Raw genomic sequence first — 24,801 nt, forward strand, 5'->3', positions numbered from 1 at the left:
TGGGGAAGGGGAGGACACAGGGCAGTGGTCTGGTATCAAAGCCTGGCCCAGGCAGACATTCTGAGGCTGCAGAAGTGGAGACAGGGCTGGGTGCAGTGGCTCACCCCTGTAATCTCAGAAGTTTGGGAGGCTGAGGTGGGCAGATCACCTGAGGTCAGGAGTTCGAGACCAGCCTGGCCAACATGGTGAAACCCTGTTGCCGAGACCAGCTCTGTTGGGGAGACCCTAACCCAGTGGCGCTAGAGGAATTAAAGACAGACACACAGAAATATAGAGGTGTGAAGTGGGAAATCAGGGGTCTCACAGCCTTCAGAGCTGGGAGCCCTGAACGGAGATTTACCCACGTATTTATTAACAGCACGCCAGTCATTAGCATTGTTTCTATAGATGTTAAATTAACTAAAAGTATCCCTTATGGGAAACGAAGGGATGGGCTGAATTAAAGGAATAGGTTGGGCTAGTTAACTGCAGCAGGAGCATGTCCTTAAGGCACAGATTGCTCACGCTATTGTTTGTGGCTTAAGAATGCCTTTAAGCGGTTTTCCGCCCTGGGCGGCTAGGTGTTCCTTGCCCTCATTCCGGTAAACCCACAACCTTCCAGCGTGAGCATCATGGCCATCATGAACATGTCACAGTGCTGCAGAGATTTTGTTTATGGCCAGTTTTGGGGCCAGTTTATGGCCAGATTTTGGGGGGGCTTGTTCCCAACACCCCATCTCTACTCTAAAAATACAAAAATTAGTCGGGCGTGGTGGCGGGTGCATGTAATCCCAGCTACTCAGGAGGTTGAGGCAGGAGAATCGCTTGAACACAGCAGGCAGAGGTTGCAGTGAACCGAGATCGTGCCACTGCATTCCAGTCTGGGAGAAAGAGTGAAACTGCCATCTCAAAAAAAAAAAAAAAGAGTGGGGACAGTCCCAGGAGATGGAAGACCTAAAGGGCGAAGGGAGGAACTGGAGAATCCCACAGACTCACAGGTCTCGACTTGAAGACCGGACTTGGGGCAGGGAAGTTTCTTGGGTCAGGGATCTAGAATGAAATAGACATCCCCGTACGAAAGTTCCATTGATGAGAGCTTGATGAACGGGCCCTGCACACAGGTGCAGATGGGGATATGAGAATGAACAGACAAGACATAGAGAAGCGGCCGAGGACTTAAATTACTGGGAAGCCGTTACCACTCCTAGGCTGTAGGGAGGAGGCTGAAAGCCAGAACCTGGCCAGAAGAACAGGAGGTAGAGAAGAGGGGCAGGAGAGGAACTCAGCAGGGGAATAAATCCCTAACCGCTCTCTCCTCCCCTTCTCCTGGATCTGGCTCCTCCTGGTGATGCCTCCCCTTAGATGAACCCAACCCGACGCCAAGAGCAAGGGAGTCTGGGTAATCGGCCCACAGAGGCCAGCCTCCCGCCAAGGCCTAGAGCAGGGCAGAGACAGAGCCAGAGCCAGAGGATCACATGGAGAAAAGTGAGCACAGATGGCGGTGCCCTTTTTTGAAATGAGTCACACAAGGGGAGGAGCACGTTTTGGGAAAATTAGCAGGCTGGGTGGGGAAACCAAGGCAGAGTCTATCCCTATGAGCCAGGGGAAGGGAGTGCAAAGGGAGATGGGGGGAATATTGGGATGGAGAGGTGGCCTGGGATTCCGAGACTGGTTGAATAGAGTTCCAGGCAGCTGGAGAAGTTTGTTCGCAGCCAGCTTTTTTTTTTTTTTTTTTTTAAGATGGAGTTTCGCTCTGTCAACCAGGCTAAAGTGTGGTGGTATGATGTCAGCTCACTGCAACCTCCACCTCCCTGGTTTAAACAATCCTCCCACCTCAGCCTCCCGAGTAGCTGGGACTACAGGTGCCCGCCACCACATCCGGCTAATTTTTGTATGTTTAGTACAGACAGGGTTTCACCATGTTGGCCAGGCTGGTCTTGAACTTCTGGCCTCAAGTAACCTGCCTGCCTCGACCTCCCAAAGTGCTGGGATTACAGGTGTGAGCCACCACATCTGGTGGCAGTCAACTTTTATAGGCCCAAATCCCCTTCTTCCCTGAAGCTGCTCCCCTTGTGAAATCAGGGAGGCAGGGGCCGCAGAGACAGACCAGGGGAGGGCAGGAGGAGGTGTGCCCAGCTTGGGCAGTGTTCCCAGGTGCTAATTCCAGAGTTGAGGCCAGGGCTGGTCAGGAACCAAAGCAATGTGGTGAGGTTTCATAAAGCCAACTTTGACTGGGCTTGGTGGCTCATGCTTGTAACCCCAGCACTTTGGGAGGCCAAGGTGGGCAGATCGCCTGAGGTCAGGAGTTCGAGACCAGCCCAGCCAAGATAGTAAAACCCCATCTCTATTAAAAATACAAAAATTAGCTGGGCATGGTGACATGCATCTGTAGTCCCAGTTACTCGGGAGGCTAAGATAGGAGAATTGCTTGAACCTGGGAAGTAGAGGTTGCAGTGAGCTGAGATCGCACCACTGCACTCCAGCCTGGGCGACAGAGCGATACTCCACCTAAAAAAAAAAAAAAAAAAAAAAAAAAACCCAGCTTCATTTAAGGCATGCATTTCATTCTGAGATGATGCCGCATCTCCACACCTCTTGTGAGTTTCCTCCACTCCTCTCCACACACCCAGCCATGGCTCTTTAGACAAGGAAAGGCCTGCAGCCGCCGGCCCCAACCCCCCACTCCCAGGACCCTCTCCCAGACATTGACCTACCTAGGAAGTCACCGCCAGGCACAGAGGGGGCAGCTCCTCTCAGGAAGAAGGAGCAACCAAGCTGACTGGTGCTAGGCCAGCCCAAAGTCCCAGCAAATGAAATATTCATGCAGCCAGAAGGCAGGACATCAGCAGAGGACTAGCACCCCAGGGCTGTGGAGCTGCAGTACTGGTGGCGGCAGCTGTAGCCCACCCCTCTCCCTCACCCTCAATCTTTGTTCTGCAAATAGTGCAAGGGCCTGCAGTTCAAGGATCTTAAACACACACACACACACACACACACTCACTCCAAAGATTCTGGTAGGTAAGGAAACCTGGGCAAACGAAGAGGGGAGGAGTGAAACCGCCTTTGCAAAAATTGTAAGAGAGGGCCAGGCGTGGTGGCTCATGCCTGTAGTCCCAGCACTTTGGGAGGCTGAGGCAGGCAGATCCCCTTAGGTCAGAAGGTCGAAACCAGCCTGACCAACATGGGGAAATGCCCGTATCTACTAAAAAAAAAAAAAAAAAAAAAGAAGGCCTTAGAGACAGGGTTTTGCCATGCTGGCCAGGCTGGTCTCAAACTCCTGACCTCAGGTGATCCATCTACCTCAGCCTCCCAAAGTGCTGGGATTACAGGCCTGAGCCACCGTGCCTGACCAGGCTTTTGCATTCCTGTCGGATTATTCCACTCAGACCAGCAACTCCTCTGTGTCCCTACCCAGAAGCGAACTCAATGCAAGAGGACCATTTTCCACACCCGTAGGAATGTATCCCCAACCAATCAGCAGCTCCCATTCCCTTGCCGCCCCCCCGCCCCCCGCCACCAACCCACCAAACTATCCCTGAAAAACTCTAGCCTCTGAATTTTTGGACAGGCTGATTTGAGTAATAATAAAACTCTGGTCTCCCATTTAGTTGGCTCTATGTGTATTAAACTCCTTGTATATTGCAGTTCCCGTCTTGATAAATTGGCTCTATCTGGACAGCGGAAGAACCCATGGGACAGTTACAGGAGGGCACATACAGACACTCCAGAAAGACATGAATCCAAAAACGGATGCACAGGCCGGGTGCGGTGGCTCCCGCCTGTAATCACAGCACTTTGGGAGGCCGAGGCAAGTGGATCACCTGAGGTCAAGAATTCGAAACCAGCCTGGCCAACATGGTGAAACACCCGTCTCTACTTAAAAAAAAAAAAAAAAATTAGCCAGGAGTGGTGGCAGGCACTTGTAATCTCAGCTACCCTGGAGGCTGAGGCAGAATTGCTTGAACCCAGGAGGTGGAGTTTGTAGTGAGCAGAGATCACACCATTGCACTCCAGCCTGAGTGACAAGAGTGAAACTCCATCTCAAAAAACTAAAAACAGATGCACAGACACAGATACACGGGGCACATGCACACATAAACCCACTCACAGACTCACAACAAACATACACTCAGACCCAGGGATGCCTCTTGTTGTCATGCAAATGCTTCCTAAAATCTGCACCCCAAGCACCTGATGTGCCTTACCATCGTCCCCCCAAGTCAGGGCTGCTGTGGCACTTCCAGTCCTGCCCCCTGACGCAGCCATGGGGACACCAATGGTGAGCTTGAAACAGGGAACTCCATGTTCCTGATTTCTTTTTTTTTTTTTTGAGACGGAGTCTCGCTCTGTCACCCAGGCTGGAGTGCAGTGGCCAGATCTCAGCTCACTGCAAGCTCCGCCTCCTGGGTTTACGCCATTCTCCTGCCTCAGCCTCCCAAGTAGCTGGGACTACAGGCGCCCGCCACCTCACCCGGCTCGTTTTTTGTATTTTTTAATAGAGACAGGGTTTCACCATGTTAGCCAGGATGGTCTCGATCTCCTGACCTCGTGATCCACCCCCTCAGCCTCCCAAAGTGCTGGGATTACAGGTTTGAGCCACCACGCCCGGCCCAGCCAAAATTTTAAAATTTAAAAAAAAAAAAAATTTTTTTTTTTAAATCTCCTGTCTCCATTGTGATGTCTCCCACACTACCCCATCCTTTTTTTTTTTTTTTTTTTTTTTTTTTTTTTTAACTTTTGAGATGGTGTCAAAAAATAACAGCCTCTGTCATTCAAGCTGGAGTGCAGTGGCATGACCATAGGTCACTGCAGCCTCAAATTCCTGGGCTCCAGAAATCCTCCCACCTCAACCTCCCTGGTGCCTTTTATTTTATTTTTGACCCTAAGTTTTGTCCTTGTCGCCCAGTCTGGAGTACAATGGTGCGATCTTGGCTCACTGCAACCTCCGCCTCCCAGGTTCAAGCGATTCTCCTGCCTCAATCTCCCAAGTAGCTGAGTAGTAGGGATTACAGGTGCCCGCCATCACGCCTGGCTAATTTTTGTATTTTTAGTAGAGACTAGGTTGCCCCATGTTGGCCAGGCTGGTCTCGAACTCCTGGCCTCAAGTGATCCTCCTGCCTCAGCCTCCCAAAGTGCTGGGATAGGCGTGAGCCACCTCGCCCAGCCCCTGGTGCCTTCTTTAACACTGGGTGGGAAGACAGTGTCCTGGCGAGGCCTCTGCACACCGAATGCGTTTCCCAGACCCAAACTAATAGCCTCCCTTGACCCAGGCGCCTTCCAGGGCTGGCGTGCCCCCTCTCGCAAGTGGGGGAAACAGATGTCCCCAAAGGCCAGGGGTTGGGGCGGGGAGCGGGGAGGTGGCGGGCAACGGGGACGCGGGGTAGGAGGGCGGGAGGGAGGGGGAGCGGGCGGGGGGAGGGTCCGTCCCAGCCTCCCGGGCCGTTGCCTCCGCTGCTGGCGTTCCTCCGGGCCTGCGGATGGCGCTGCGGGCGCGGGGCCTGGCCGCTCTGGCCGGGAAGCGGGCAGGGAGGCGCCTCGGTGGCTGTGCGCTGTCCAGCATTTCAGCAAGCGGCGGCGGCTCCCGCGGGGAGGCGGAGGGTGCGGGGCCGCGGGGGCCGCGGAGCTGCCCTGCCCAACCCAGCCCAGGCGAGGCGGCAGCCCGGACCAGCGGGACCCGAGGGCCTGGCCCCAGCGCCCGGCAGATCGCGGCGGTCAGCGGGGAGGTGAGAGCGCCTGTGGGGCGGGGGCATCTCCCAGAGGGGCTGGGGCTGGGTGGAATCTCAGGCCTCCCCAGTACCCCCGTTGTCTGCAGGCTCCCCGGAGCAGAGGGGCAATATGGGGGGACGGCGAGGGTGTCTGTCCGGGGGTGCCAGGCGCCCGGGGAGCAGAGATGAGGGACATTCATTTCACTGAGAGGGATGGAGACAGTGGGGACTCTTTGGGGTCACGGGCAGGACTCCCTTGGACATAAATGACCATGGCCTGGTCCATGAGGGTGCCAGAGAGGCCCCCCAACTGCAGCCCCACTGAGGAGAAGGACCTGCTCCCCAAGGAAGGGAGGACGGATGCAGGGACCCCATGGAGATGCTGGTCACTGGCCCGGGTGGAGGGAGCAGGCCCCCACCTGGATGCTGGGCCTCTGTCCAGCATGAGGTGCTGGCCCAGGGGACAGCCTGGCCCCTTTCCCGGCTGCCCAAATGCCCCTAGGGAGGTAGGAGCTGGCAAGGAGAACTGGGTCTCACAGGATGGCATTTACTTTTGCACTGGGAAGAGGATGGAGGACACAGAAGAGAAAATAGCTACTAGGAATTTGGGAGGGGGTTCTCTATGCACACACCCCTCCCCACAGATGCCCAGAGAGAGTTTCTAGAGCCCAGAGTTAGCCCTGCCCCAGAGTGAATTCCTGGTAAAGAGGAGAGCTGAGAAAAGACGCAACCTCTGCCTTGCCTCCGCCTCCCCCTCCCTTCCAGGGCTCCTGCCTGGACAGTGTTGAAGCCTCCTGCAGTTCCTACTCTTGACAGCAGATCCATTGTGGGGAGAGATTTAGGGGGAGGAAGGGAAGGTTGTACCAAGGTCTGACCTGGTACTTCAATGCCTGTGCCCTATCCCAGCCATAACTTCTTGCTGCCCTAAGACCTCACTCACCCTAGCATTAGGGGGCTTGGGCTGGTCTTTTGTCCCATGGCAAGAGAAATGGCAGGTGCTGGGCTTTGATGGAGAGATGTGCACAAGTTCCTCTGTCCAGGGGGCATCTTAAGGTCATGGCCTCGGTTTGTTCCAGCTTCTTCCTCAGCCAAAAATAGGACCCAGCTGGCTAGGAAATTGTTCCCACACAACACTAGCTTTCTGGTTCCTTAACTTTATGCCCCATCCCACTCTCCTGTGGGGTGGAGGAGGTATTCTTTAAGAGTGACTGAAGAGTCAACTGGGTTTTAAGAGGTAGGGGTATGTGGGTTGGGAGTCATGGACTCTGATGTCAGAAAGACATGGAATGGTTGTGTGACCTCAGGTAAGCCATTGACCTTTCTGAGTCTGTTTTCAATCTGTAAAACAGGTGTAGTGTTAACAATGTCTACTTTGCTGTTGAAAGAAATAATCTGGATAAGGGGATGGGAGACGACTTCTATGGTATAAAATGCTGGGTGAGTGTTAGTAAATAGGAGACAAGTAAGAATTTCTTAAAGAAGAGCTGGATAAATGTGGAAGAGTGTTCCGTGTTATTTGAAGCACATTTTTCTGTTCCCAGAGGAGATGAACAGTGGTTGAGAGCCTCATACCAAGCTCCATGCTGGGCACAATGCAACGGTTGACTCAGCTAATCCTCGCAGAAGCTTCACAAGGAAGGCATCATTGTCCCTATTTCATAGCTGAGAAATGAGGCTTGAGTGACTTTCCCAAGGTCATGAAGCCACTTGTGCTGTCCTCCTGGAGGCGGGAGAGTTACTGATGACCTGTCCCATCCTCTGTTTATCAAGGCCCAGTTCAATGCCAGCATCTTGATTTATGATGCCAGCTTTACAGGTGGGGAGCCTGAGTGAGATGGGTGAGGGCGTACAGTGTAGTTAGGAGGTGACTCCCGCAAGGTCACTGGGATACTTGGAGGTAGAATGTGACTTGAACTGGCCAGCAGGGTGCCTCCACCCCTGTCACATCTACCAAAGAGGGAGTCTGGGTCTGACAGTCCCATCTGCTCACTTCTGTACCCTCTTTGCACCTCCTCTGCCTCCCAACCTCTTGCTGACCTCTGCAAGCCAGTGACTGCCCCTTCCTTTCTTAGTGGTTCACCCTCACCTCCTGAGATGGTCCATGGCCAGGAGCAGCTACTAGCGCCGCTGGGGTCAGCCTCCCTGACTTTTCTCCCTCCTCTGCCCATATTTTATTGTCTCCCAGGGACAAAATCATAGCTCTTCCTATCTCAGAAGCCTGCCAGGGGCATCGACGGGGAGGTTAGAGGAGCCCAGCCCCTCTTTCTTCACTCCTACACATACACTGAGCCTCTGCCCATGGTCCTGTAACTTCATATACATGATCTCATCTCATCCTCACATAACCTGGAGCCAAAGGTGCTGCTGTCTGCCTTTCACACAGGAGCAAAACAAGGCCTGAAGGTGTGATGGGACTTTCCCAAGGTCACAGAGCAAGGTCTTGGTGCAACCCAAACCCACTGCCTCAGAACCCCAAGGTGACTTCCACAACACTACTCTGCCCCCAGTTCTCCAGGCTCCCCAGGGCGAGAGGCCAGTGAGTGTAGGCCAGTGAGTGTTGAAGGGGTGGGTGGCATGTGGTGAAGGCAACTGAAGGACTCTCGAACAGGAGTCCAAGGACCTTCTTTCTGGCCCTATCTCTGATCCTGGCTCCCTGTATGACCTTGAATGTGTCCCTTCCCATCTCTTGGCTTCAGTGTCCCCAACACTAAAATGATGGGGTTTAACACCAGGTGCAGTGGCTCACACCTGTAGTCCTAACACTTTGGGAGGCCAAGGCAGGAGGATCCCTTGAGGCCAGGAGTTCAAGACCAGCCTGGGCAACATAGCAAGACCCCATCTCTACAAAAAATTATAAAAAGAAAGCTGCTCTCCTCTGAACATCACTTCTCCCAGCTCCTTTCCTCTCACTCAGCCTCCTGCCCCTCAGTGAGTCCCCACTCCTGATCCCCTCTCCCCTCATGGAACCCTCCCCCATCTCTCATCACCCCCCTGCCCAACTCCTTCACTGAGCCAAGGTGTTGAACTGAGAAGGAACTTCGCCTCCATTTCTTGCAGCCCCTCCCACTCAGCCTGGACTCATTTCCACACTGACCCAGTCCCCCAGCCGGGCTTGCCTCTTCTCTCTCTCTTTTTTGTTTATTTGTTTGTTTGTTTGTTTGTTTTCTTTTGAGACAGAATCTTGCTCTGTCGCCCAGGCTGGAGTGCAGTGGCGCAATCTCAGCTCACTCAACCTCTGCCTCCTGGGTTCAAATGATTCTCCTACCTCAGCCTCCCAAGTAGCTGGGACTACAGGTGTGCGCCACCACGCCCAGCTAATTTTTGTAGTTTTAGTAGAGATGGGGTTTTGCGATGTTGGCCAAGCTGCTCTCAAACTCCTGACCTCAGGTGATCCTCCCACCTCAGCCTCACAAAGTGTTAGGATTACAGGCGTGAGCCACTGCACCCAGCCATGCCTCCTGTTTTTACAACGCCAGCTGCAAACTCTCCTATTTTCCCCACAATTCCATGAATAAGCCTCAATCACCTCACCTCTGTTGCTTCCCTCGTCCCATGCCTGTGGTCCTCGGGGGCCTCGTGGGCTCTGGTGAACAACCCTGGGAGGTGTATGGAAGACATCTTCAGTGTCCCTGCAGCTCACCTCAAATTCTCAGCCAGAAAGGACTCTAATCTTGGTTCAACCAGAGTCCTGGGAGCTATAGGTGGCCACTGGGCCTGTCTAAGCCCTATTTCCTCCCCCACCTTTAATTAAGACCCAAGACTGTAGGTGACTTGGGACAGGTGAATTTGAAATCTCAGCTCCAATAAATCAAAGCTTGAAACACTGGAGGTGACTTCAACCTCTAATGATGGAACCGCAGACTTCCTGACATACAGATTTATAGGGCAGAGAGATGTTTAAATCTTCGGACTGACAGGGCCTTCATGTGTGGGAGGTCATCTGGTCAAAACCCATTTGTTTTAAAATTTTTTGAGAGAGGGGCTCAATCTGTTGCCCAGGCTGTCGTGCAGTGGCACAATCACAGCTCACTGCAGCCTCGACCTCCTGGGCTCTAGTGATCCTCCCTCCTCAGCCTCCCGAATAGCGAGGACTATAGGCATGTACAACCACACCCAGCAATTATTATTATTTCTTTTAGAGATGGGGTCTCACTATGTTGCTTTGGCTTCCAAAAGTGCTAGAATTAGAGGCATGAGCCACCACACCCATCCAAGAACAGCTTTTGAAGAATGGAGAAGAATCGGATGAGGGGAAGGGAAGGCGTTTGGGGGGGCAGAGTGAGGGGGAGTGGGTTCAGAGAGGAGAAAGGGATTGGAGATTGAGAGAGAGAGAGAGAGAGAGAAAGAAAGAAATAAAGAGAGAAAGAGAGTAAGAGAGAGAGAGAGAGAGAAAGAGAGAAAGAGAAAAAGAGAGAGAGAGAGAGAGAAAGAAAGAAAGAGAGAGAGAGAGAGAGCCAGCAGGAGGAGCGGGATGCCCAGGAGAACAGAGGGGATTATGACAGGGAAGGGCTTGTTACTGACAATTACAGACCCTGCCTCACCCAGCCTAGGCCTTCACTGTGGCTTAGCACCTGCTGATACCTCTGGCGTGCTGCCCCTCTGCCCTCTTCTGGGTCATGAGCGCAGGAAGGTGACATCTCCATCCCAGAGGCTCAGCCTTTTTAGCCCCATGTCATCTAGAAAAGGGCTCTCAGAGGGCCTGGGTGGGTGAGCCAGGTTCAGGCTGCCTCACTGACTGTTAGCCTAGAAGACAGGCCCCTGGGGCCATGTGTACATTGGCTCCAGAGCAGTCCTCGCCCTCCCAGGACTCCTCCAGAGCCTAAAGCCTCTGGCCTGTCCTTCGGCAGTGCTGCTTCCTCGGCAGCCAGCCTGGCCTCAGCCTCCTGCCGCCCCCGCCCTGGCCTCCTGCCCACTGCAGAGGCTGCTGTGCCGGCGGAAGCTGACGGACAGTGCCATGGCTCCCTTAGCATCCTGCCAGGGCCTCTGAGGGCTGTGAGGAGGCCTGGCCGGTTACCTGGACCCCAGGGTCCAGGGGGCTTCCTCAGCTGAGCCCCCTCCTAGTCCAGCACTCCCTCCTCACCACCATTTCTCAGGACTTCCCAGGACAGAGACAGGTAAAAGCAAGTTGTACTGAATTGTTTTGATTCTAAGAATGGCATATCTTCAGCCTAAGCAACATAGCAAGACCTCGGCTCACTAAGAAAAATAAAAATAAAAAATCAGCCATGTGTTGTGGCCCATGCCTGTAGTCCCAGCTACTTGGGAGGCTGAGGTGGGTGGACTGCTTGAGTCTAGGAGTTCAAGGCTATAGTGAACTATGATTGCACAGCTACACTCCAGCCTGGGCAACAGAGTGGGACTCCATCTCAAAAGAAGAAAACACACAAACAGACACACACAAAAACACACACACACACAGAAAGAGAGAGAATGACATATCTTCATTGTACAAGTCTTGGGAAATACAGAAACCAAGGAGAAAATAGAAATGATCAGTAGTCCCACCACCCAGAGACAACCACTTTGAATACGGTATGGTATTTCCTTGCAGGCTTTTTTCCATGTGTCCGTAGGTACATAGAGTTAAATAATCAGGAACATGCTGCAGGAGGGAGTCTGTTGCTGGTTTTACTCTATCATGAGCATTCTCTGATGTCTTTAAAGACTCTTTAGGGCCAGGTTTAGTGGCTCACCCTTGTAATCCCAGCACTTTGGGAAGCCAAGGCAGGAGGATCACTTGAGCCCAGCAGTTTGAGACCAGCCTGGGAAACATAGTGAAACCCCATCTCTACCTACCTACCTAAATAAATAAATAAATAAATAAATAAATATTAGCCAGGCTTAGTGGTGCACGCATGTAGTCCCAGCTACTCAGGAGGCTGAGGTAGGAGGATCGCTGGAGCCCAGGAGTTCAAGGCTGCAGTGAGCTGAGATCGCACCACTGCACTCCAGCCTGAGCGACAGAGCAGGACTCTGTCTCAACAAATAAATAAATAAATAAATAGTCTTCCAAAGCCATATTTTTAATAGCCTTTTAAAGGCTGGGCATGGGTGGAGCTGAGAGCTGCAGAGAGAATCTCTCCCCTGCCCTGCCCCTGCCTTACCCGTCTTGGGTGGGCACAGCTTTGGGGTCTGTGTGTGTGAATTTCCCCTGGTGAAAATAACTTTATGGCCTGGGATAGGTCAGACAGAAAGTAAGGCATGCCCCTCTGCCAGGGATTGAGGTGAGGATTTACCAGAACTGCTAGGGAAGGAGGACATGAGCGCATCATACATCCCTGGCAGGGTGGGCTCAGGTGGCGGCAAGGGCTTGGATCCAACAAGACCCCAGAAGAAAGCACCTAGAACTGGAATCAGGTGGCTCCGAATCTCCTGGACCCTGATTTCAGCTGGCCTCCAACCTCCACCCTTTTTCTCTTCTGTAAAATGGACATAATGATACTTGCCTCCAGGTGATACTAGAAGTGACTCAGGTCCTGGGTTTGAAAACACCCTAAGGCTAGGCATGGTGGCTTATGCCTATAATCCCAGAACTTTAGGAGGCCAAGGTGAGAGGGTCACTTGAGCCCAGGAGTTGAAGACCAATCTGGGCAACATAATAAGACCCCATCTCTACAAAAAAAAAAAAAAAAAAAAAAAAAAGGAAAAAGAAAAAAAGAAATAAAGAAAAAGAAAAAATTAAGCCAGGCACAGTGGCTCACGCCTGTAATCCCAGCACTTTGGGAGGCCGAGATGGGCAGATCACTTGAGGCCAGGAGTTCAAGACCAGCCTGGCCACTATGGCGAAATCCCATCTCTACTAAAAATACAAAAATTAGCCAGGCCTGGTGGGCAGGCGCCTGTAATCCCAGCTACTTGGGAGGTTGAGGCACGAGAATCACTTGAACCTGGGAAGTGGAAATTGCAGTGAGCCAAGATCACGCCACTGCACTCCATCCTGGGTACACAGTAAGAACACCCTGTTGAAAGAAAGCAAGAAGGAAAGAAAAGAAAAGAAAGGAAAGAAAGGAAGAGAGAAAAAGAGAAAGAGAGAAAGAGAGAAAGAGGAAAGAAAGAAAGAAAGAAAGAAAGAAAGAAAGAAAAAGAAAGAAAGAAAGAAAGAAAGAAAGAAAGAAAGAAAGAGAAAAAGAAAAAATTAGCCGGGCATGGTGGTGTTCACCTGTAGACCCAGCTACTCAGGATGCTGAGGCAGGAGGATCACTTGAGCCCAGAAAGTCAAGGCTGCAACGAGCTATGATTGCACCACTACACTCCAGCCTGAGTGACAGAGCAAGATCCTGTCTCCAAAAAAGCACCCCAGGAAGGGTAAAATCCAGTGCACTTCTGCTAGGTTGAGGTCACCCTTTGAGTGGGTGAGACTATACAATTGACATTTACTGAGAGCCTCCTGTTTTCTGGGCACAGCACGAGGCCCGAGGACACAGAGGTGAATCAGACTCTGCCTCTGATCTTGAGGAACTTCTGGACCGGTGGGAAGGAAGGCAGTCATGAAAACTGATGACCACTGAGGTTCTGCTAGAACTAAGTCATCCAAAGTGATATGGAGAGTCAGAGGAGGCTTCTGGGAGAGGGGACATTTCAGTTGGGCCTCAAAGAATGATAGGGGAAGTGCCAGACAGAGAGGGTAGAGGATTGGCACTCCAGACAGCATCATGGGCAATGGCACAGAGGTATGAAACCTCCTGGCTGGATTCAGGGGATAGAGAGTTACCTAATGTGGCCATAGGACAGGACAGAGGGCGGGCGGATAATAGAAGGCAGCCCAGTGGGAGTGGTTGGCTTTGAAGAGTTGGAATTTTTTTGTTTGTTTGTGTTTGTTTTTATTTGTTTGTTTGTTTGTTTTTGAGACAGGGTCTCACCATCAGCCAGGCTGGAGTGCAATGGCAAGATCATAGCTCACTGCAGCCTCCAACTCCTGGGCTCAAGATATTCTCTTGCCTCAGCCTTCTAAGTGGCTGGGATGACATGCATGTGCCACCACACCCAACTAACTTTTTAATGTTTTTGTAGAGACGAGGTCTCCCTATGTTGCCCAGGCTGGTCTCAAATGCCTGGCCTCAAGCGATCCTCCCATCTCAGCCTCTCAAAGTGCTGGGATTACAGGCATGAGCCGCTGCACCCAGTCAAGACCTGGAAATTTATTCAGAAAGGAATGACAACCATAAGCTCTGGAGCAATGCCATAAAATGCTCAGTTTTGCACTTCAGGAAGCCCCCTCTGGCTGCAATGGGGTAGGAGGCAGAGAAGGAGAGAAAGAGACCAAGAGCCGAGAGGTCAGGGACGTGTCTGTCTGCCTATTTATTAGGAGGTGACGGTACCGCTGAAATGGGGTATAGGATACCAGAGACGTGCCTCTGGGAGCTGGGCAACCTGCCCTCTACACCCATCTCCAGCTGATGGCACAGCCCTTGTTATCAGACAGAGTGCCCCAGGTCAGAGGAGTGGGCTTTAAGACTGGCAGAACCTCCAAGCCACCCCTTCTCCCATCAGGGCCCCAGAGAGGGCTTCTGGGGAGGCAGGAAAGCTGGCACATTCAGGGGGTCCTTCCTGGGGGAAGCCCTGTCTTCCCTCTCCATCAGGCCCTATCTGACACATATGTCTTGGTCCTCACGACCCATCCATCATTCTCCCCAGAACACCTCTCTCTTCCCCGCCTCTCAAATGCTCTCTTCTTCTCTCTCCTGCTCTTCAGACATCAGAAAGCAGAGATGGTCATTCATTCACTCATTCATTCATCACACAGCAGCAGCTCCTCCTCACTTAAAAGCTGCATGAACACATTGTCATCTCCAAGCCCTGTGCTAGGCACTAGGTAAAGGGAGGAGGAGCAGGAGCTGGGCAAGTGACTAGCACCTGTGGTCCCAGATGCTTGGGAGGCTGGGACACGAGGATTGCTTGAATCCTGGGGTTTGAGGCGGTAGTGCACTATGATCACAGCTGTAAATAGCCCCTGCACTCCAGCCTGGGCAACATAGTGAGATCCCACCTCTAAAAAAAATGGGAGGAGCAGGACAGTCCTTGAGCCCCAGCAGCCCTGGAGATTTTTTTTTTTTTTTTGAGATGGAGTCTCGCTCTGTCACCTAGGCTGGAGTGCAGTGGCTCGATCTTGACTCACTGCAACCTCCATCTCCCAGGTTCAAGCGATTCTCATGCCTCAGCCTCCCGAGTAGCTGGGACTACAGGCTCCTGCCACTATGCCTGGCTAATTTTTTTTTCTTCTTCTTTTTTTTTTTTTTTTTTTTGTATTTTTTAGTAGAGATGGGGTTTCAACATATTGGGCAGGCTGGTCTCGAACTCCCGACCTTGTAATCTGCCCACCTCAGACTCCCAAAGTGCTGGGATTACAGGCATGAGCCACCATGCCCAGCCAAGAATGTTTTTTAGATGGACTAGGGGTTATGTAGCAGCATTCCAAGGGCTACCGGGACACTAGTGTGGGGAAGGACTACCTGACCTGGTTGACTTTGGTTAACTTTTGAGCTGGCCTCACAGATGGAGCTCATAGAATAAATGCAGGTTTGCCAGGCGGAGGCACAAGGAGACAGGGTGTTTTTGGCAGGAGCAGAAAGGAGGAGGTAAGAGCACCAGGCGCTTGGGGAACAGCGTGGCTGGAGTGCCAAGGTCTGAGCGGAGGAGCCAAAGCCCGGGCTGGAGACAGGGGCCTCACTGTAAGGGGTAGGAGGGTCTTAGTGCCAGGCGAGGCAGCCTAGCCTTTTTTCCGTGGATGGCAGATAATGCCAGGAATGTTCCCAGTAGGTAAGTGCACGGCCAGAGCTGTTCCAGGAAGGTCACCCTGAAAAGCGGGTGTGATTTGTACAGATGGAGACAACAGGGGGCCTGCGGTGTGTTTTCAGGACATGGGTCATATGGCCTGGGACCTTTCCTCTCCTCTCCGTGGCTCAGCCCAACCTGGACACCCAGAACAACTGCAGCCATGGTCCCTAGGTGCAGAGGTACCTGCCCCAGTATTTCTAGAATTGTCCATGAAAAGCAGATTCCCAGGACCCACCCAAAACAACTGATTCCAAATCTGAGTGTGGGGCCTAGGAGTCTGAATTGTATTATTATTATTATTGCTATTACTATTACTATTATTATTATTAGAGACTGGGTCTCACTCTCTTGTCCAGGCTGGAGTGCAGTGGCGCAGTCATGGCTCACCGCAGCTTCCAACTCCTAGGCTCAAGCAACGCTCCTGCCTTAGCTTCCTGAGTAGCTGGCACTACAGGCACATGTCACCATGCCCAGATATTTTTTTAAAATTTTTTTTGTAGAGACAGAGTCTCTACAAAACACGGTCTATTGCCCAGGCTGGTCTTGAACTCCTGACCTCAAGTGATCCTCTCACCTCGACCTCCCAAAGTGCTGGGATTACAAGTATGAGCCACTGCACCCAGCTGAGGTCTGAATTTTTTTTTTTTTTTTTTTTTTTTTTTGAGACAGGGTCTCACTCTGTTACTCAGGTTGGAGTGCAGTGGCACAATCATGGCTCACTGGAGTCTTGACCTCCCCCAGCTCAGATGATCTTCCCAAGTAGCTGAGACCACAGGCGCATGCCACCACGCCTGGCTAATTTTGCTAATTTTGTATTTTTTTTTAAGACAGGGTTTTGCTATGTTGCCCAGGCTGGTCTTGAACTCCTGGCCTCAAGTGATCCTCCCACCTCAGCCTCCCAAAGTGCTGGGATTACAGGCATGAGTCACTGCACCCAGCAAGGTCTGCTCTTTCTTTCTTCCTTTCTTCCTTCCTTCCTTCCTTCCTTCCTTCCTTCCTTCCTTCCTTCCTTCCTCTTTCTTTCTTTCTTTCTTTCTTTCTTTCTTTCTTTCTTTCTTTCTTTCTTTCTTTCTTTCTTTCTTTCTTTCTTTCTTTCTTTCTTTCTTTCTTTCTTTCTTTCTTTCCTTCCTTCCTTCCTTCCTTCCTTCTTTCTTTTTTTGATGGAGTCTTGCTCTGTTGCCCAGGCTGGAGTGCAGTGGTGCGATCTTGGCTCACTGCAACCTCCGCCTTCCAGGTTCAAGCGATTCTCTTGCCTCAGCCTCCCAAGTAACTGGGATTACAGACGTGCACCAGCACGTCCAGCTAATTTTTGTCTTTTTAGTAGAGACGGGGTTTCGCCATATTGGCCAGGTTGGTCTCGAACTCCTGGCTTCAAGTGATCCTCCCACCTTGGCCTCCCAAAGTGCAGGGATTACAAGGTATGAGCCACTGCGCCCAGCCAAGGTCTGCATTTTTTAAAGCTCCAACGTGACCGTACAAACTAGAGTTGAGAACCAGTGCCTTATCACTTTGCACATGTGGTTCCCTTCACCTGGAATGCCCTTCTTCCCTCTTCCTCTACCTCCCTGAGCTTCAGGCTCTGCTCAGACATCTTCTGCGTGAGGCCCTGTTCCAATCTGGGTGCCCTCAAGGGCCCGGTGCTGCTTCTTCCCTGGTTCACTTTACACCCCATTTTTTTTTTCTCACTGTCGCCTAGGTTGGAGTGCAATGGCGAGATCTCAGCTCACTACAACCTCCACCTCCCAGGTCCAAGCAATTCTCCTGCCTCTGCCTCCCTAGTAGCTGGGATTACAGGGGACCGCCACCACACCCAGCTAATTTTTTGTATTTTTAGTAGAGATGGGGTTTCACTATGTTGGCCAGGCTGGTCTCGAACTCCTGACCTCAGGCAATCCACCTGCCTTGGCCTCCCACAGTGCTGGGATTACAGGCGTGAGCCACTGTGCCCGGCTTTACACCCCATTCAGACTGGTGGTTTACCTTTCCAACTCATTTGGTATTTTCTGTGTGCCGGTGCTGCTGCGTGTATTAACTTATTTAGTCCTCACAACATCCAATGAAGTAGGTAGGTCCTAGTTGGGGAAATGGAGGCACAGAGAGGTAAATACCATCACTCAGCTAAGAAGTGGTGGCCGGGCGCGGTGGCTCAAGCCTGTAATCCCAGCACTTTGGGAGGCCGAGATGGGCGGATCACGAGGTCAGGAGATGGAGACCATCCTGGCTAACACGGTGAAACCCCGTCTCTACTAAAAAATACAAAAAAACTAGCCAGGCGAGGTGGCAGGCGCCTGTAGTCCCAGCTACTCGGGAGGCTGAGGCAGGAGAATGGCGTAAACCCGGGAGGCGGAGCTTGCAGTGAGCCGAGATTGCGCCACTGCACTCCAGCCTGGGTGACACAGCGAGACTCCGTCTCAAAAAAAAAAAAAAAAAGAAGTGGTTGACGCGCAAAGGTGCGCCAAAGTACTGTGAGGCCCCACAGTGGCTGTTCTTTAAGGGCAGGGACCTCGTGAGATTCATCGTTGCAGGTTGTCAGTGCAAGCAGGGGGCCTGGCATCCAGGAAGTACTCAGTTTCCTCATCTGTAGGATGGGTTGAAGGATGGGAATTTCCTCTCAGGGCTTCTCTGTAGTTTGGGGACAAAAAGGGGTTATGAGCTCTAAGGTGCTTGGTGTGGATGGGAAACGGCGGCAGAGGCTCCTCTCTGGGTTTTTGGTTGTTTTTGGTTGTTGTTGTTGTTGTTGTTGTTTTTCAACAGGGTTTTGCTCTGTCACCCAGGCTGCAATACAGTGGCACAATCATAGTTCACTGCAGCCTCGAACTCCCAGGCTTAAGCGATCCTCCTGCCTCAGCCTCCCAAGTAGCTGGGACTACAGGTGCATGTCACCACGCCTTTCTAATTTTTTTTTTTTCCTTAATTTTTAGCAAAGATGGGGTCTTACCACGTAGCCAGGCTGGTCTTGAACTCCTGGACTAAGTGATCCTTCTGCGTCAGCCTCTCAAAGTGTTGGGATTGCAGACGTGAGCCACCGTGCCCAGCCCTCTCTGGGATTTTAGGGTGGAACAGTTTCCCAGACAGGAGACCTTTTCCCTCCTCCACCATGCTGTGGTTCACCCTGTCCCACAGAAATCAGCCCCTTTGAGCCTGGCCTGGGGCTGGGTACTCTGATGGAGATTCTCGGACGATAGCAGAGCAGAGTGGAGACTAGGAGAGGCCACTGCTGCACCGGGAGCTCCCACTCCCACTCTGACCTAAAGGGACTCACCTGTTCCCAGAGCAAAGAGGACCTCCCTTCAGCACCCCCGCCATTTCCACCTCCCACCCACCATCCCTCAGGAGCTGTGGGTTATTGTCAACGATGTTGTAAATTAGCTGCTTAATTAACTATTTAGGCTAATCAGATTAATTGACATTAATTGGTTACCATTTGTCAAGGACCTTGAAAAGCCGTTCTTCTCAGAGTTGAAGTGTGTGACTGGTGCCGGGCAGGGGAGTCGGGGAGCAGCTGTCACCGTGCTAACAGCTGGGAGTGTGCAGGTGGCAGGCAGTGGCAGTTCCAAGGCCACCAGGACCGCTGCTCAGGGACTGTGCACCTCCTGGCACCTCTCAGGGAGCCCCAACTTCTGAGTTCTGGCCCCTCACACCTTGGGAAACAAGTTGTTTAAGGAAAGGTTTGACAGGGACTGGGGGAAGACTGAGACACTTTCCTGTTCATAAAAAAATAATAATAATAAAAATAGAGATGGGGTCTTGCTATGTTGCCCAGGCTGGTCTTGAACTCTTGATCTCAAGTGATCCTCTTGCCTCAGCCTCTCAAAGTGCCGGGATGACAGACATGAGCCATTGTGCCCGGCCGGGAGACGTTCCTTCCTCCATCCCCAAGGCCTGTAAAGACCTCAGAGGGAGAGAGACCTCAAAATTCGAAATAAGCCTTGAAGTAAGTAGGTCACCACAGAACAACTGCTAGGATGACGTGCATATATTCACTCAAAAAAAAAAAAAAAGAAAAGAAAAGAAACAGGAAAGATGAGCAGTATAGGGTAGATAAAATATGCAGAATATTAAACTATGATGAAATGATCAGATTTGCATTATTTAGTCAATTACAGCCCCCAAAACCCACAGTACATTTTTATGCCTGTTTTAAAACACAACTAACAGTTTTAAATTATAGCACTTAAAACAACAAGAAAAAAAAAACTACTATGAAATGCATCCTACGTTTTGGGAAGAGAGAGAGAAAAAAAAAAAGCCAACCCACTGAAACATGGGAATGTGCATTTGTCTTTAGAGACATTCTCTGAAGATTGAATGGCTCCCATATTTAGTCCAATACTGGGCTGGGAGTTAGGAGCCCGCAGTCTTTTTTTTTTTTTTTTTTTTCTCTGTCGCCCAGGCTGGAGTGCAGTGGTGCGATCTGGACTCACTGAAGGCTCCGCCTCCTGGGTTCACGCCATTCTCCTGCCTCATCCTGCCGAGTAGCTGGGACTACAGGCGCTTGCCACCACGCCCACCTAATTTTTTGTATTTTTAGTACAGAAGGGGTTTCACCGTGTTAGCCAGGATTGTCTCCATCTCCTGACCTCGTGATCTGCCCGCCTCGGCCTCCCAAAGTGCTGGGATTACAGGCATGAGACACCATGCCTGGCCTTTTTTTTTTTTTTTTTTAAAGACGGGATCTGGCTCTGTTGCCCAGGATGGAGTACAGTAGTATAATCATAGCTTACGGCAGCCTCAACCTTCTAGGCCCAGATGATCCTCCCACCTCAGCCTCCTGAGTAGCTGGGACTACAGGCATGCACCACCACACTGGCTAATTTTTTTTTTGGTATTTTTTGTAGAGTCAGGGTCTTGCTATGTTGCCCAGGCTGGTCATTTGTTTGTTTGTTGGAGACAGAGTTTCGCTCTTGTCGCCAGGCTGGAGTGCAGTGGCATGATCTCAGCTCACTGCAACCTCCGCCTCCCAGGTTCAAGTGATTCTCCTGCTTCAGCTCCTGAGTAACTGGAACAACAGGCCTGTGCCACCATACCTGGTTAATTTTTTGTATTTTTAGTAGAGACAGGGTTTCACCATGTTGGCCAGGCTGGTCTTGAACTCCTGACCTCAGATGATCCCCCAGCCTCGACCTCCCAGAGTGCTGGGATTACAGGCGTGAGCCACCGAGCCTGGACAGGGAGTCTGCAGTCTTATCTTGACTTTTCCACTGAGTCCTTGAGGGTGCCTTCCCTTCTCTGAGCCTTGATTTGTTCAATGGCGAGTCCCCGGCCTGTCTTCGTGAGAGAGCGCTTACATGGAGCAGAGGAGGGGTGAATTTCCAGTACACTTGAGGCGCATACAAATGTGAGGGGAGAGAAGAGGTTCATTTTGGTGGGAGGGTCAAGCTCTCAGTATGGACAGGGAAATTGCTTTCTGGGGAGGAGGGGTTCCCGGGTTGGTGACAGAGGTTTCTAGCTTGGGAAGGGATGACATGGAGAGTGAATGTGGGGTCTCTCCCTCTCTCCCCTTTTACTGTCCAATTCTGCAGCCCCTGGGGGGAGGAAGGACCAGGAGAGAGGGAGGCTGTTGCCTAGCAACGAGAGGCGCATCTGGATCGATGGGAAAGTCAGTGATGCTCCAGCCCCCAGCCCAGCTCTCTCTTTGATCTCAGTCGGCCCAGCAGAAACCTGAGGGGATGCCCCCCAGGCAGCCAGCTTGATTGGAGCTGAGTCAATAGAGGGAATTTTCCATAATGAGATTGTATGGGCAGTGGAGGCAGCTGCCCCTGGCTTCTCCTATCACCCTCCCCAGCGGGTGGAAGGGGTGGGACTGTCTGTCCAGCACACACCCTTCCTGCTGACAGCTCTGGCCTGGGTAGGGGTAGGGTGAGGGTGCACATTACCATCCAATTTTGATTCTTCTCAGTCTTGCACTGCCAGGGACTCAGAGCCCAGCCCCACCTGTTAGGTTTTGAAGGGAAGGCGAGGGTTATGGAAAGACACACACACAAAAATATGGCGGCTCAAAAGCAAATGCAGGGATTTTTTTGTTTGTTTGTTTTGTTTTGTTTTGTTTTTTGAGACGAAGTTTTGCTCTTGTCACCCAGGCTGGAGTGCAATGGCGCAATCTCTGCCCACTGCAACCTCCTTCCCCCAAGTTCAAGCGATTCTCTTGCCTCAACTTCCCAAGTAGCTGGGATCATAGGTGTGTGCCACCATACCCGGCTAATTTTTGTATTTTTAGTAGAGACCAGGTTTCCCCACGTTGGCCAGGCTGTTCTCAAACTGCTGACCTCAGGTGATCCACCCGCCTCGGCCTCCCGAAGTGCTGGGATTACAGGCGTGAGCCACCGCATCCGGGCGCAAATGCAGGTGTTACATTCAGCATAAAACCTACAGAAGTGAGGGGCCAGCCTAATGTCAGAGCCCACCGCTGCTTACAGGCTGGCACAATTTATAGGTAGGGGTGGAAGGGGTCTGGGCAATATGGCTTGCCCAGCAGGATATTAATAAGATGTCCCAGTGATGAGGAAGTTCTGGCCCTTGTTCCGGCAGAACGTGGTACTCTGCATTTTCTCCCAGCAGAATATCATAAGAGGTAGGCTGTTTCTTCAGTCAGGCCTTTGTCCACCCTGTGGTCAGGTGGTTAGGTAGGATGTTTCTCACAGCCTGAACCTCCGTAAAATGTTTCGCTTTAACTAAGGTCTGCAAAATAGCAGGGAGCTTACAAAAGGGTACAGTTTAGACTAACACCACCCGAGCCCCGCCAATATCCAAGCCCCTGACACTTGGTCCAGATGAGGGAAACTGAAGCCAGGAAAGGAAAGGGGATCTGGTTATACAACTTCTAGCCCATCGTGCCTTCCTCTGCCTAGCCCCCAGGTGTGAGCCTGGGGCCGGGGTTGGGATCTGATCCTGGGGGAAGGAGAAGGAGGTGATGAAAACTGGGGAAAGCACACAGGCTTATCCAATTTCACTGCAGGGTCAGTCCTCAGGGCCAGCTTGGGAGGGTCCTCAGAGAGCATGGGCTTCTGACACATGCTTTCTCCATAGAGAGATGTTGAGGGTGGTTCTCTCTCCATATCTCCACCATGGCCTTCTGATTTGCACCCTCCTGGGACACAGAAACCGCCATCTGCCATCAGTGGCAGCTCAGTCATAAGACTGTTCTTTCTTAGGCTAAGCTGAAACTGTTTCTGTAGAACATTCCCCCCACCCCCAATCTCCATTCTTGCTCAGCAGCCCCAGGGAAGCTGTCTGCTCCTGGTGGCAAGGCTTCAGCCTCCCACAAGGCTACTGAGGGCCCTGATAAACAGCAGGAGAACTGAGTAAGGCAGGGATTCTTTTGTTCCTGCAGAATGCAGGGGAGAAGAGACCAAACCACTACTTGCTTATTTCATATCAGTTCTGGCCTCTACAGATCTGTCTACTAGGTTGAACTGGTCTGGTCTTTCTTTCTTTCTTTCTTTCTTTCTTTCTTTCTTTCTTTCTTTCTTTCTTTCTTTTTCTTTCTTTTTCTTTCTTTCTTTCTTTCTTTCTTTCTTTCTTTCTTTTCTTCTTCCTTCCTTCCTTCCTTCCTTCCTTCTTTCTTTCCTTCCTTCCTTCTTTCTTTTTTTTTTTTTTTTTTTTTGGCAAGTTCTCACTCTGTTGCCCAGGCTGGAGTGCAGTGGCAAAATCTCGGCTCACTGCAACCTCTGCTTCCCGGGTTCAAGCGATTCTCCTGCCTCAGCCTCCCAAGTAGCTGGGACTATAGGCATGCACTATCACACCTGGCTAATTGTTTTTTGTTTTTTTTTTTTGAGACACAGTCTCACTCTTATTACCCAGGCTGGAGTGTAGTGGCGTGATCTTGGCTCACTGCAACCTCCGCCTCTCGGGTTCAAGCAGTTCTCCTGCCTCAGCCTCCCGAGTAACTGGGATTACAGGCACCCGCCACCATACCTGGCTAATTTTTGTATTTTTAGTAGAGATGGCCATATTGGCCAGGCTGGCCTTGAACTCCTGGCCTCAAGTGATCCGCCTGCCTCAGCCTTCCAAAGTGCTGGGATTATAGGCGTGAGCCACCACGCCCGACCTGTATTGCTTCCAGTAGCCAGTGTTGCTTGTTCTGATACCTTCCAGCTGTCTGTTGTGCTGGGGTGCAGTGTCCTCACTGTCCTCTGTTCATCAGCCGGTCTGAGCTCCTGGTTTGGCTAGGTCTGTCCCATTTACAAGGCTCTGTATGACCTGTCCTGGGCTACATCAATCTGCACTGATCTTACCTGAGCATTGTTACCTGTTCTCACCTGGGCTGCATTACCTGTACTGTAGACTCCTCTGGAGGCAGCAGACAGCGGAGGCCTCCTTGTCCCTCCTTGACCCTTGTCAGTGATGCTCCAGCTCCCAGCCAGCTTTCTCTTTGATCTCAGCCAGCCCAGCAGACACCTGAGGGGATGCTGTGGGCAGCCTGCTTCATTGCCACCCAAATCTGTGCTCCAGGAACCCAAATCAGAGCCAGCAAAGACAGGAGCCTCGACCAGGCAAGTCCTTCCTATCTATTCAAAGACGGGGCTGGGGCCGGGTGCAGTGACTCACACCTGTCATCCCAGCACTCTGGGAGGCCAAGGCGGGTGGATCACTTGAGGTTAGGAGTTTGAGACCAGCCTGGCCAACATAGTGAAACCCCATCTCTACTAAAGATACAAAAAATTAGCCGGACCTAGTGGCACATGCTTGTAATCCCAGCTACTTGGGCAGCTAAGGCATGAGAATGGCTGGAACCTGGAACCCAGGAGGTGGAGGTTACAGTGAGCTGAGATCACACCACTGCACTCAGCCTGGGCAACACAGCGAGACACTGTCTCAAAAACAAACAAACAAAGACAAGGCTGGACTCCAGGATTTATAAAGTAGATTACCCAAAGTACATGAGGCCCATATAAATGTCAGCATGCACATAGTCTAGGCATAGTGAGAGCAGTGACCAAGGACTTCTCCCTCTGTAGTTCCCAGAGATGATGGTGGTAAAACAATAAGTAGTGAGTGCCTATTGGTGCAAACACAGGCGGGGTCTCAACAAACAGTTCCAGGTGGCTGCTCTGTGCCAAGCCCTGTGCTGGGCACTAGGGGTACAGATGTAGATCGGCCCAGTCTCAGCCCTTGGACAGCCCTCAGTCGCCCAGGGAGCAACAGTCATGCTAGATGGTGAGTAGTAGCCAGAGGGTGACAGCAGAGGCATGTCCTCCAGGAAGTCCTTCCAGGTAGTCAGGGAAGGCTTCACGGAGGAGGTGATGCTTGAGCAGTTTTGCAGGATGGGTAGATGAGGAAGAACCTTCCAGGCATGAGGAAGAGCGTGGGTCAGTGCGTTCTTGGGTGGAGCGGAATGTGGTGT

The 24,801-nt window shown here is 51.6% G+C and overlaps 3 protein-coding genes across 8 annotated transcripts in view; 2 read left to right on the forward strand and 1 right to left on the reverse strand.

The window, feature by feature from the left end:
* TMEM120A (transmembrane protein 120A) overlaps positions 1-24,801 on the reverse strand; it is a 436,474-nt gene that overhangs the window by 106,177 nt on the left and 305,496 nt on the right. The window lies entirely within an intron of this gene.
* Positions 1-24,801, forward strand: part of HSPB1 (heat shock protein family B (small) member 1) — a 138,649-nt gene that overhangs the window by 30,621 nt on the left and 83,227 nt on the right. The window contains exon 1 of one of the 6 annotated variants that reach the window (XM_050783875.1): positions 1,109-1,112. The exons of the other annotated variants lie outside the window; for them this stretch is intronic. The gene's annotated coding sequence lies outside the window, so the exon portion shown is untranslated. Of the gene's footprint in view, positions 1-1,108; positions 1,113-24,801 lie in introns of those variants that run through there. 6 annotated transcript variants of the gene reach the window in all.
* Positions 5,523-24,801, forward strand: part of SRRM3 (serine/arginine repetitive matrix 3) — an 84,954-nt gene continuing 65,675 nt past the window's right edge. Inside the window, exon 1 of the mRNA XM_050783916.1 lies at positions 5,523-5,702. The gene's annotated coding sequence lies outside the window, so the exon portion shown is untranslated. The remainder of the gene's footprint in view (positions 5,703-24,801) is intronic.

Source organism: Macaca thibetana, chromosome 3, assembly GCF_024542745.1.
Source record: "Macaca thibetana thibetana isolate TM-01 chromosome 3, ASM2454274v1, whole genome shotgun sequence".
In the NCBI taxonomy this organism is placed as follows: Eukaryota; Metazoa; Chordata; class Mammalia; order Primates; family Cercopithecidae; genus Macaca; species Macaca thibetana.